Raw genomic sequence first — 10,336 nt, forward strand, 5'->3', positions numbered from 1 at the left:
TTAGTGGATCCAACGACCTAACTTTTAACGAGAAGTCAAACTCAATAACAAAACAAGCTAAATCTTTTGCTAACCGCCTGAACTCTGCACAACCAATGTCTTAATAGAGTACATAAATGATACAAAATAAACTCATAACAACCTATCCTAAATCCAATGAAGTTATACAGAAAACAACTAAATAAAAATAATAATTTAAATATATATATATATTTCCGCTTGTTACAAACACCCCACCTAAAAAGAAATTTCGTCCTCGAAATTTACATATCTTGCTAAGCGAATAACGTTGATGAGGTATGTGTATACAAGAAGATCGCCAATAACACAATAACCTTCTTAGTATTGTATGTGGATGATATCCTACTCATTGGGAATGATGTAGGATAACTCACTGACATAAAGAATTAGCTAGCTACTGAGTTCCAAATGAATGATTTGGGGAAAGCTCAGTATGTTATTGGCATCCAAATTCTAAGGGATCGCAAGAACAAAACGCTAGCCCTGTCTCAGGCAACTTATATCGACAAAATGCTTGTCAGGTATTCGTTGCAGAATTCCAAGAAAGATTTACTACCATTCAAACATGGAACCTCTCTTTCTAAGGAATAATGTTCTGAGACACCTGAAGAAGTTGAGGATATGAGATGCATTCCCTACTCTTCAGCAGTGGGCAGCTTGATGTATGCCATGTTGTGTACTAGGATAGACATTTGATATGCAGTAGGGATTGTTAGTAGGTATCAATCTAATCCAGGATATGATCATTGGACTGTCGTTAAGGGAATACTTAAGTATCTTAGGAGAATGAGGAACTATATGCTTGTGTATGGCACTAAATATTTCATCCTTACAGGATACACTGACTCTGACTTCCAAAGTGATAAGGATTCAAGGAAATTCACTTCGGGATCAATGTTCACTCTTAATGGATGAGTTGTAGTACGATGGAGCATCAAACAAGGATGCATCGCAGACTCCCCAATGGAGGTCGAATATGTTGTCGCTTGTGAAGCAGCAAAAGAGGCGGTGTGGCTTAGAAAGTTTTTAACTAATTTGGAAGTTGTCCCAAACATGACTTTGCCCATCACACTTTATTGTGATAATAGTGGTGTTGTGGCAAATTATACAGAACTTCGAAGTCGCAAAAGAGGCAAGCACTGAGAGAAAGTATCACTTGATACAGGCCCTTGCTCGGGGTCGGGCAAGATTCCCGGTTCAGGAAAAAAAACCTAAGCCTCGTATGTATTACCAATCAGAACTCTTTATTGTCCTAGACCCAGAGACATTGGCTATTCAAAATCAGGTTTCAAGCCTGGTTATATGTGACTGAGTCGAGAGAGGGGGGCGAAGAAGCGACATACCAGAAAAAAAAGCACATCTTCCTACAACAAATCGTGCAACAAGGGGACATGATTGTCACGAAGATCGCTTCGGAGCATGACATTGTTGATCCGTTTAAAAAGGCTCTTACGGCTAAAGTGTTCGAAGGCCCTCTAGAAAGTCTAGGCATAAAAGATATGTACAATATAGTCTATGACAACTGGGAGACTTGTAAAGAGTATAGTGTATGCCCTAGTTTATTGTATTTGTACTTTATTGTTCAACTCACTGTTGCTTTTAGCTTTTGTGCACCCCACTAGAGTTTATTCAAGTGGGAGTTTGTTGGGTTTTATGGCCTAAACACGTAGTTTGTAAACATAAAACAAATATTCATTCAACAAAGTTGTTATTGATGTTTCACTTAGAATTGCATAAACCAAAATCCAATAAACTAACATTCGAGCTTATGCAATGTAACTAGAACAGTATATAACGAACATACAGTATATAGTTAATATACAACATATATATTTGATATACTATGTATATATATACAGTATATATTCCATATACAGGTGGATAATATTCCAATAGTAACCTAAAGGCACTAGTAGAAAAGTGGTATTCCATGACAGTTGTGAACAGTAAAAAAGTTTAAAGGAAAAAAAAACTGTCATAAATCATGGTGCGTTTTTTGCAAGAAAAAACGCAACTTTTCAGATTTTGTTAGTATCATGACAGTTAAAAACTATCATGAAAACAGAATTTTCAATGACGGTAAAAAACTGTCACAAAATGGTTGAGGCACGATTTTGGCGGGAAAAAACGGTTGTAACGCCCCAGGAATTTCACCATTTCCAAACAGGGACCGTTACTAAGCCTACCTAAAATTTTCGCATAAACAAGAGAATTTTCCTCACAACAACACTAAGCAATAAAACTACCACGCTCCTGCTGCGCTACTCTGATTTCCCACACTCACGAGAGCTTGAACAATTGGAACAACAACACTAATTTTTTAAGAGAAACTCAATCCTATACAAATAAACCATTTAATACCGACTTCACATTAACCAAACCCTTCAAGGCAACCTTACTAACTATAAACCATCCACTAAATGAATATTAACATCTCGAATGGCAATGAAGCAAAAGCTAATTCAAGTACGATCAACTTAAACAAATGTATTCATAAATATCCTAAATAGATTACAATCTCGTAGTTCAAGAGGCTAACAAAATTAATGCTCTAAAAGAATAATGGATCGGCAACCTTACAACATCCTTTAGACAATAGAACTAAACAAAACCAACCACTACCAACTCAACTACAGGATTAAATGGCCACCACTATACTAACTAAAAGAAATTAATTGCACGCAGCAAAGCTAATGGTCCTTCCGATCAAACCTCCTCCTCGCCGTCACCATCCCAAAGCTAGCTCGATACCTGCAAACTGGAGGGGAAAAGAGGGATGAGTACAACCACAGTACTCAGTAAGCAGCCCTTATCTGAAGGGTCACGCACAAACAGCATACTTATCAAGGAACAACGTGTCATGCTTATTAAAGGATCAACACACACACATCATGCTCAACCAAATCATGAAACATTCACAGTCAAGCTTTTCATCACATTATGGATTCAAACATAGACACATTCTATAAAATTCGGTGACAACCACAACCAGGAACACATTAACTACCAGTACCAACCTCTAGTCTCCCTAACATCTCAAGTACCTCTACGCTTATCACAGCTACTCTAGCCTTCCACAGTTAACTCCTTCGAGCAGAGTCGGCCCCTGACCATTTATACCCAGAGCCCCGACCCTGCATCATTGGCCCTCGACCATTTACACCCGAGGCCTTGAACTCTGCATCGACCCTCGACCATTTATACCCGAGGCCTCGATGTCTTACAATCTATTGGCCCTTGACCATCTATACCCAAGGCCCCAATAGTTCTCCTTTCGAAAGACTCCTCGCATCGACCCCCGACCATTTATACCCGAGGCCTCGACGCTCATCTTTATCCAATATTGGCGTATCGACCCCCGACCATTTATACCCGAGGCCTCGATACCCAATTAGTGACGTATCAGCCCTCGACCATTTATACCTGAGGACCTGACACTCACCCATTCACTTCGTAACTTTCATAACTCCACATATCATTTCTAGCCTCCAACCAGGATTTCAATACTACTTCCCTAATAACAGCAACCACCACAACGCCCATCACGACACAACCACTAGTATGATTTCAATGCATCACAGATCTCAAAAACACAAAGTTTGACAGCAACCAACCTGATCACAACATAGAGCACCCAAAAGCTTCAACAAATAACCCTATGGCATTCTTCTCATAACATACTTTTCACATAATGGTTCAGAAAACTTTTAAGAACACACCCAACACAATTCATCCAAACATTTAATATCCAACATTCGAAGAAATCATCCAACATCAATATTCAATAAGCATTGCTAGACATAAATAAACACATCAGACACGCCAAACATCTTATGCAAAATTCAGACAACAACATCTCCACAATAAGTCCACTTTAACGAGCATTCCCTGCAACATACATCATTCCACATCAGATCTCAGCAGCTCAACAATACAAAATTTCCACTATTATCACCGACAGACATGTAACACTACTCAGGCACATAAACCAACATAAACAAGAGTTACACTGCACAATAACGTATCGAAATCAATATTAAACGTCATAAAACAGCACAACGGCAACCAAATAAACATAAACATCAACGCACGCACCCGCCCCTTGTCTACTTACTTCTCCTTACTCGATAGGCCACCAATTCCAATCTTTCAAATGCATCGACAAGCCATTCGCACATCTAATCAAAACACAATTATCCAACATGCTCTTCATCGTACAAAACAAGAAAATAATCCCGTAGCTTCCAACTAAGCAAACATAAACTAAATAACATAAAACTATCACGTGCATTTTCAATCCCAAGACATGCTTTCAAACATCAAAGCTTAATCACTTCCAACCATACCGAGCAACAACTTTCAAGGCACATCCAATAATCATGACACAAGATATTTTCCTAATATGTAAAAGGAAAGGAACAAAAGAAACAACAAGGATGCAACCCAACAATAACAACTAGAAGTCCTCAAATGATGCCCAAAAAACTCTAAATACATGAGATATTCGAGTATAGCAAGGTTAAGCACGAAACCATCTCAATAACACCTATTAACTTACATATTAATAAATAATAAACACACCGAAAGCACCACACAATTCATACATATTCAATCAACAAACATCCCCCAAGTAAGGACTACTTACAAACACTTGTCCTAAAGCTCCTAAGCTCGTTGAACACTTCCTACTACAAAGGAGCATGATCTCAAGGTTAGTAACCAATTAGAAACATTTAGTTATAAACGAAACCGAGTTTAGGTAGACTCGTTACCTACTAACTCACACTAAAACAAGTTGGGTTAGGAGTGGGTCGACGTCGAAGGGGTTCGGGCTCCCAATCTGAGTTCAAAAGGCCTTAAGCTTGCTGTCCCGACGTCTAAAATTGATGGGTAACTCAAATCAACCTTCGTTTGGGTGTGAGTCAATGTCAAAATGTGTCGGGATGAAGACGTCTTCGCGAATCTGCTACTGTTCGCGTCAGATTGCAAAAAGAACGAGTCGCCGGAGCTGCTGTTCGTCGGAGGCAACCGTCGGGAGTTGCGCACGTCGCCGGGGTTGAGGTTATAGCAGCAAGTCGTCGGGACCGCCGTGGAGTTGACCCGTGCGTCGTGCGCCGCCGTGACGGAACGCCGCCCGTCGCACACCGTCGCGAGTAGCGACACCGTGGAGCTGCTGTTGCGCTGTCGGATCCGACCCGAGCCTGTCGAACTCCAACAGACCCGTTCAGATGAGGCTGCAAACGTGGGTCGTCGCGGATCTGAGTAACGCGGCCGCCGTGGGTCGGACACCGTCGTTCGTGCGCCGCCGCGAGCTGCTGCAGGGGGACGCCGGCGTGGAGATGCCGCTGCTGCTGTGCCGCTTCGCCGGAAAAGAAGAAGCAAGGGAAGGGGGGGCGACGGCTCCAAAACGAGAGGAAGAAGAAGAAGAAAGGAAAAATAAAAAGAAAAGAAAAAGAAAAAAAAACAAAATAGATTTAGGGTTTTTTTTTTCTTTATTTTGTTTTAAAACCAATAGCCCAATTCCCAAATCTTAATGAGGCCCAACTAAAACTACAATGGTCTAAAACAAAAGCCCAATAATTATGCTTTAGAAATAAAATAAACCCCACAACAACCCGAAATAAAAATCGTTAACTTAAACTCTAAAACCCAAGAATAATAATTCAAAGAAAAGTAGAATTTAGGAAGGAAAATCCTAAAACTCGTGAATTTAGAATTTAACTAAAAATCTCCTACACAGGTCGAGAACTTAAATTATCTTAATCCAAAGAAATTAAACTTAATTCTAATTTAGCCAAAAATTAGAATTTCAACGTTAGAAAATCCAAGAATTAAAGTTATCAACTTAGGGAAAAATCCAAAGACACTATTTATCTCTTAAAATAAACGAGTCAGAGAACGCGGGCGTTACAACGGTGATCTACGAAAAATTCCATGTTTTATGACATTTCATAATTGTCAAGAAAAATAAAAAAATTTCAAGTATTCCGTGACAGTTACCTAGACCATCTTGAGAATCTATGACATACTGTCACAAATGATTTTGAGGGCGTTTCATTTCAGTCGGAAAAACTACAACTTTATGGATGATATTAATTATTTATGGATTTTCCGATCGTATCGAGTATAGAATTATGATTAATAGTTTCCCAAATACTTCATGAAATAAGTAGAAAATGGTATTTTGTACAATGGTATACTTACCCTTCGTAATTGTGCCCTTCCTCTTCGGTCCCGAGTTTGAGCTCAGTGGATTTCCATTACTTTTTCAATCTTCTATTATTATATTTTTACAAAAAATTTCTTTTTACAATAAAAAAGTAATTTAATTATATTTTCCATTTAAAATAAATAATATATTTTTATTTCGTATCCACATTTCCTTGCGTAAATTTAATTCATCATGAAAATTAAAATATAATGATAAACATAAAATAATATAAGTTAATTCTAGTTTCACCAAGCATTCCGTAAATAAAATATTCATATTTAAATTATACCCTGATTTTTTTTTATTGGAATGAAAGGTATTCAACTTAATCGAATGGTTAGGAATTAATTTGAGTTTAAATTGGAACTAGTTAGGTTCATGAACCTTTAAATTTTTATAACATAAAATTTTGAATTTTAGATAGAAATTTATTTAATTAAATCTTAGTTTTGAGAATTTATTTATTTTTATTAGATTCTTGTCTAAATTTTTAAGAATATTAATAGGAACTTTTTGAAAGAAAATAGAAACAAGTCAATAAAATGAAAAATAAAAACTTAGTAGATATTTCTTTTTATAAAATATAAAAACTGAGTAGATATTTCTTTTTAGTTACTTGCGTGAATTGAACGCTCAAGACCACCGAGACTTATGGACACACCAAACACCAACAAAATAAGCTGATTTTATAAAATGTTCAAGTATAATATTAATATAGTAATCATTTTTTCATTATAGGTAATTACAATTAAAATAAATTAACTCAAACCACGCCATTTTGCGAACTTCTTTCTTCCTCATCTGTTTTCGATGCTTTTTTTTCAAAAAACCAAAAGCTCATTATCTTCCTCGCGCCGTTGTTCAAGATCCGTTACCTAGATAATGCAAATTCACATAATCGATCGCCGACACTACAATAATTATGAGTTTTTTCCAACGGTTTTATACTCGACGGTGGGCAAACATCTTTTTCCCGACTAAAGAATAATAGTCGGGACTCTGCCGACTATTGACTAAAATAATCAGGAAAGTAATACATTTCCGACGCTTTTATTATTGACACTGGGTGAAGTTACTCTTACCGACGCTTTTGCTTAATAGTCGGGTAAAATTTTGTTTTAATATATGATCACTCCCGACGATTTTTGAAATAGTCGGGAGAGGTTTATATCCCCGACTATTTTATTATATAGTCGGACAAAATTTTTCTTAATTTTTTTTTAAATTACCACTCCCGACTAGTTTTAGAAAAAAAGTTGAATAGTGGACTTTACACCAATATTTTAATAAATTATTGGGCACTATTGTTTTTTATTTTTTTTAAATATTACAATCCCTGCTATTTTCGAAATAGTCGGGACATATTAATATTCCCGACCATTCTAAAATAGCGTCGGTAATATATATTTTTTTAAATATTAAAATTTCTGACTCTTTTGAGAAAGAGTCAGGAAAAGTGGACTTTCCCAATTATTTTAGTACTTATCGGACAATATTGTTTTTTTTAAATATTATTATAAATAGTCGGGAGAAAAGTGAATGTAGCCAACAGTTCTACATAAGAGTTTGGAGATATGTTATTTATAAAAGTATACTTTTGTTTTTAAATTAAAACATTTTTAAAAATTTTTACTTTTTAAAATAATTATAATTACAAAACTAAATATTTTTACCATTCTTTTTAGTTTTAAATAAACAATTGGGCGAAGGGATTTTAAAACCCCTAATACTCTTGTTCTTCTCCCCCAATTGAACTCTCGTCCTCGTCTCCTTCTCTTTCAAAGTCGCCAACATTGTCGTTCTGCCATCCACCGTTGTTGCTCTGTCGTCCGTCGTCCACTGCCGCCGCTCTTTCGTCCACCGTCCACCGCCATCGCTCTGTCGTCCGCCGTCCAAGCTCGCCGTCACTCCATTCCCTATTCCTTCTTCCTCACTGCCATGAACATCCCCCCGCCCCCAAATCTAACCTCCAAACCCAATTTCCTCCATTTGGCTTTTGAGGTACGTTTCTTTTAATTGCTTTCATATCTCATTTCGAAAATGTCTTTTGTCAGAAAAATGATTTCTATACTAACCAAGTGAACAAGTTTAGAAACTTTAATCAATGAGGTCATCATCACAAATTGGGGGTTTAGGTAGTTCCACTATTCATTTTTTAGATTGCACCTTTATTATTTTTTTAGTCAATTGAAAGTTCTGTTCTTTGGAAGGGCTGCCCACATTTTGTTGGGAATGAAACAAAGAAAAAGAGAAGCAATGATGAAGGTTGGGAAGACAAGAGACTAGAAAAAGTTAGGTCATAGTTAAGGAACAAAGACGATAAAAGGTAAGGAAAGTGAGTGGGGAAGAAAAATGAGGCTTCTAATGTTAGGGAAGAAGATATTGAGAAAGATGATTTCACTCGAGAAACTCTGTTTTCTCCTAAGGAACAAGTTGAGAAGGATAAGGCGTCTCTTCTTTTTCCAATTTTCCTATTTGTTGGAAGATTGAGTCTGATTTTGTGTTTTAGCTTTTGGATTAAATGATGTTGTCATGTTGTCTATTTCATGGTTTCATTATTAATAGTTCATAGGGTGGTTGAAGTATTTGAGAAGTGAGTTTGAACAATAAACAAACTATCTATGTATAGATACATTTTCTAAGATCATTTTTACATTAAGGATGTGTCAGGAAGTACACATTTTTATAGTAAGTCCCCCTTTATCAAAGCTAGGTGGAGAAGACATCAAGGTATTGTCCTTTATAATTTTATCTCTGAAGAATGTTTATGGACATTTCCATTCTTATGCTGTCGACAAGCTACCACTTGTTTCAACAAGAAGGTTTTCTAGTTAATTTCTCATCATGTTATTATTTCATTATATAGGCTTGGTGTAGCCGATGGAAAGGATTTAGATCTAAAGGTCTACCTAATATTGAATCTTTGACAACAAGACATGTAAGTGCTTTCATTCTTCTCAATTGAATAATTATTGGTATGAATTAATGTGTAATTAATTATTTTCCCATTTCATTTTTTATCTCTTTTAGGTGGACTGAATGCATAGATGTAAATATTATGCCATCTTAGTTCATGGAAGTTATGGTTTTTAAACATAGGCTAACTTTCACCTTAACAATTTTTTGTAAAAATATTTGCTGCTAGTTTTATAACTCTAAAGCATCTGTTGTCTAGTATTGTTTCATTAAGAAATGTTAGAGTTTACCAATCGTCTCATACATTAGGCTTCCTACTAAACTATCATATGGAATTGACTTCATTTCTTCAATTTCATCTAATGTAGAATGGCACTGACATGATGACAACTTAAAATGTTGGGCTAATGTAGTTTTAACTGTCTTAGCAGACTCCAAATGAAAACGTTTTATCGCCTTGTTCAAGTATTCAGCTTGTGAATAAAAAATGAGCTTGACGGCCTCTATGAAGCTCCATACCCAGAATTTTCTTGGCTTGGCCCAAGTCCTTCATCTCAAATTCACTTCTAAGTTCATATTTTATCTTCTCAATTTTATTATTGGGATGGGAGGAAGCACTTAGTTTTCATTTCTTCTGTCCCTCTCTCAGTTTTAGTTTATATTTTCTATCGTTCTTTGCAAGTTAGCACTTTTGCACTAGTGAAGTGTATTCAAACTTTTTTATCTTTCATATTCTTTCCTTTTATTACTTTTACTAATTGTGAAAGCTTGTTCTTGCAGTGAGAAATGTGTTAGATAATGTTTTCGTTTCGTTTGTGTTTGTTAAAGCTATGTTGTTTAGATTTGTGTGTTCATATCTTGTTTCTGGTTGTCTTTCTCTCTCGTTCTGACTGTTTCTGTGGTCTCTTTTGTGAATATTGTGCGTTGATTTTAGGCTTGACTTGCTTATGTAAGATTGTGCAAGTAGCCAATTAAGACTTAGTGTTTATATGTGTCATGCATATAGTATAATGTCTAGTTGGATAATTGTGTGGTTTAAAGTTTAGTTGGATAATTGTGTGGCTATCTTGCAGCAAAAATAGTCAATTAAGATTTATTGTTTATATTTGCGTCATTCATATAGTTGAAAGTCTAGTTGGATAATATAGTTGAAAGTCTAGTTGGATAATTTTCTGGCTATCCTGCAGC

At 36.2% G+C, this 10,336-nt stretch overlaps 1 long non-coding RNA gene across 1 annotated transcript; it reads left to right on the forward strand.

Moving 5' to 3' along the window:
* Nucleotides 1-7,967: 7,967 nt before the first annotated feature.
* On the forward strand, nt 7,968-9,959 carry LOC148212945 (uncharacterized). The gene is made up of 3 exons (XR_015789412.1): nt 7,968-8,233; nt 9,099-9,170; nt 9,580-9,959. It is a non-coding gene; the product is annotated as an uncharacterized LOC148212945 (long non-coding RNA).
* The last annotated feature ends 377 nt before the right edge of the window (nt 9,960-10,336 follow it).

This window comes from Momordica charantia (genome assembly GCF_013281855.1).
Source record: "Momordica charantia cultivar OHB3-1 chromosome 2 unlocalized genomic scaffold, Mcharantia_2.0 BLBB01000002.1, whole genome shotgun sequence".
Classification (NCBI taxonomy): domain Eukaryota; kingdom Viridiplantae; phylum Streptophyta; class Magnoliopsida; order Cucurbitales; family Cucurbitaceae; genus Momordica; species Momordica charantia.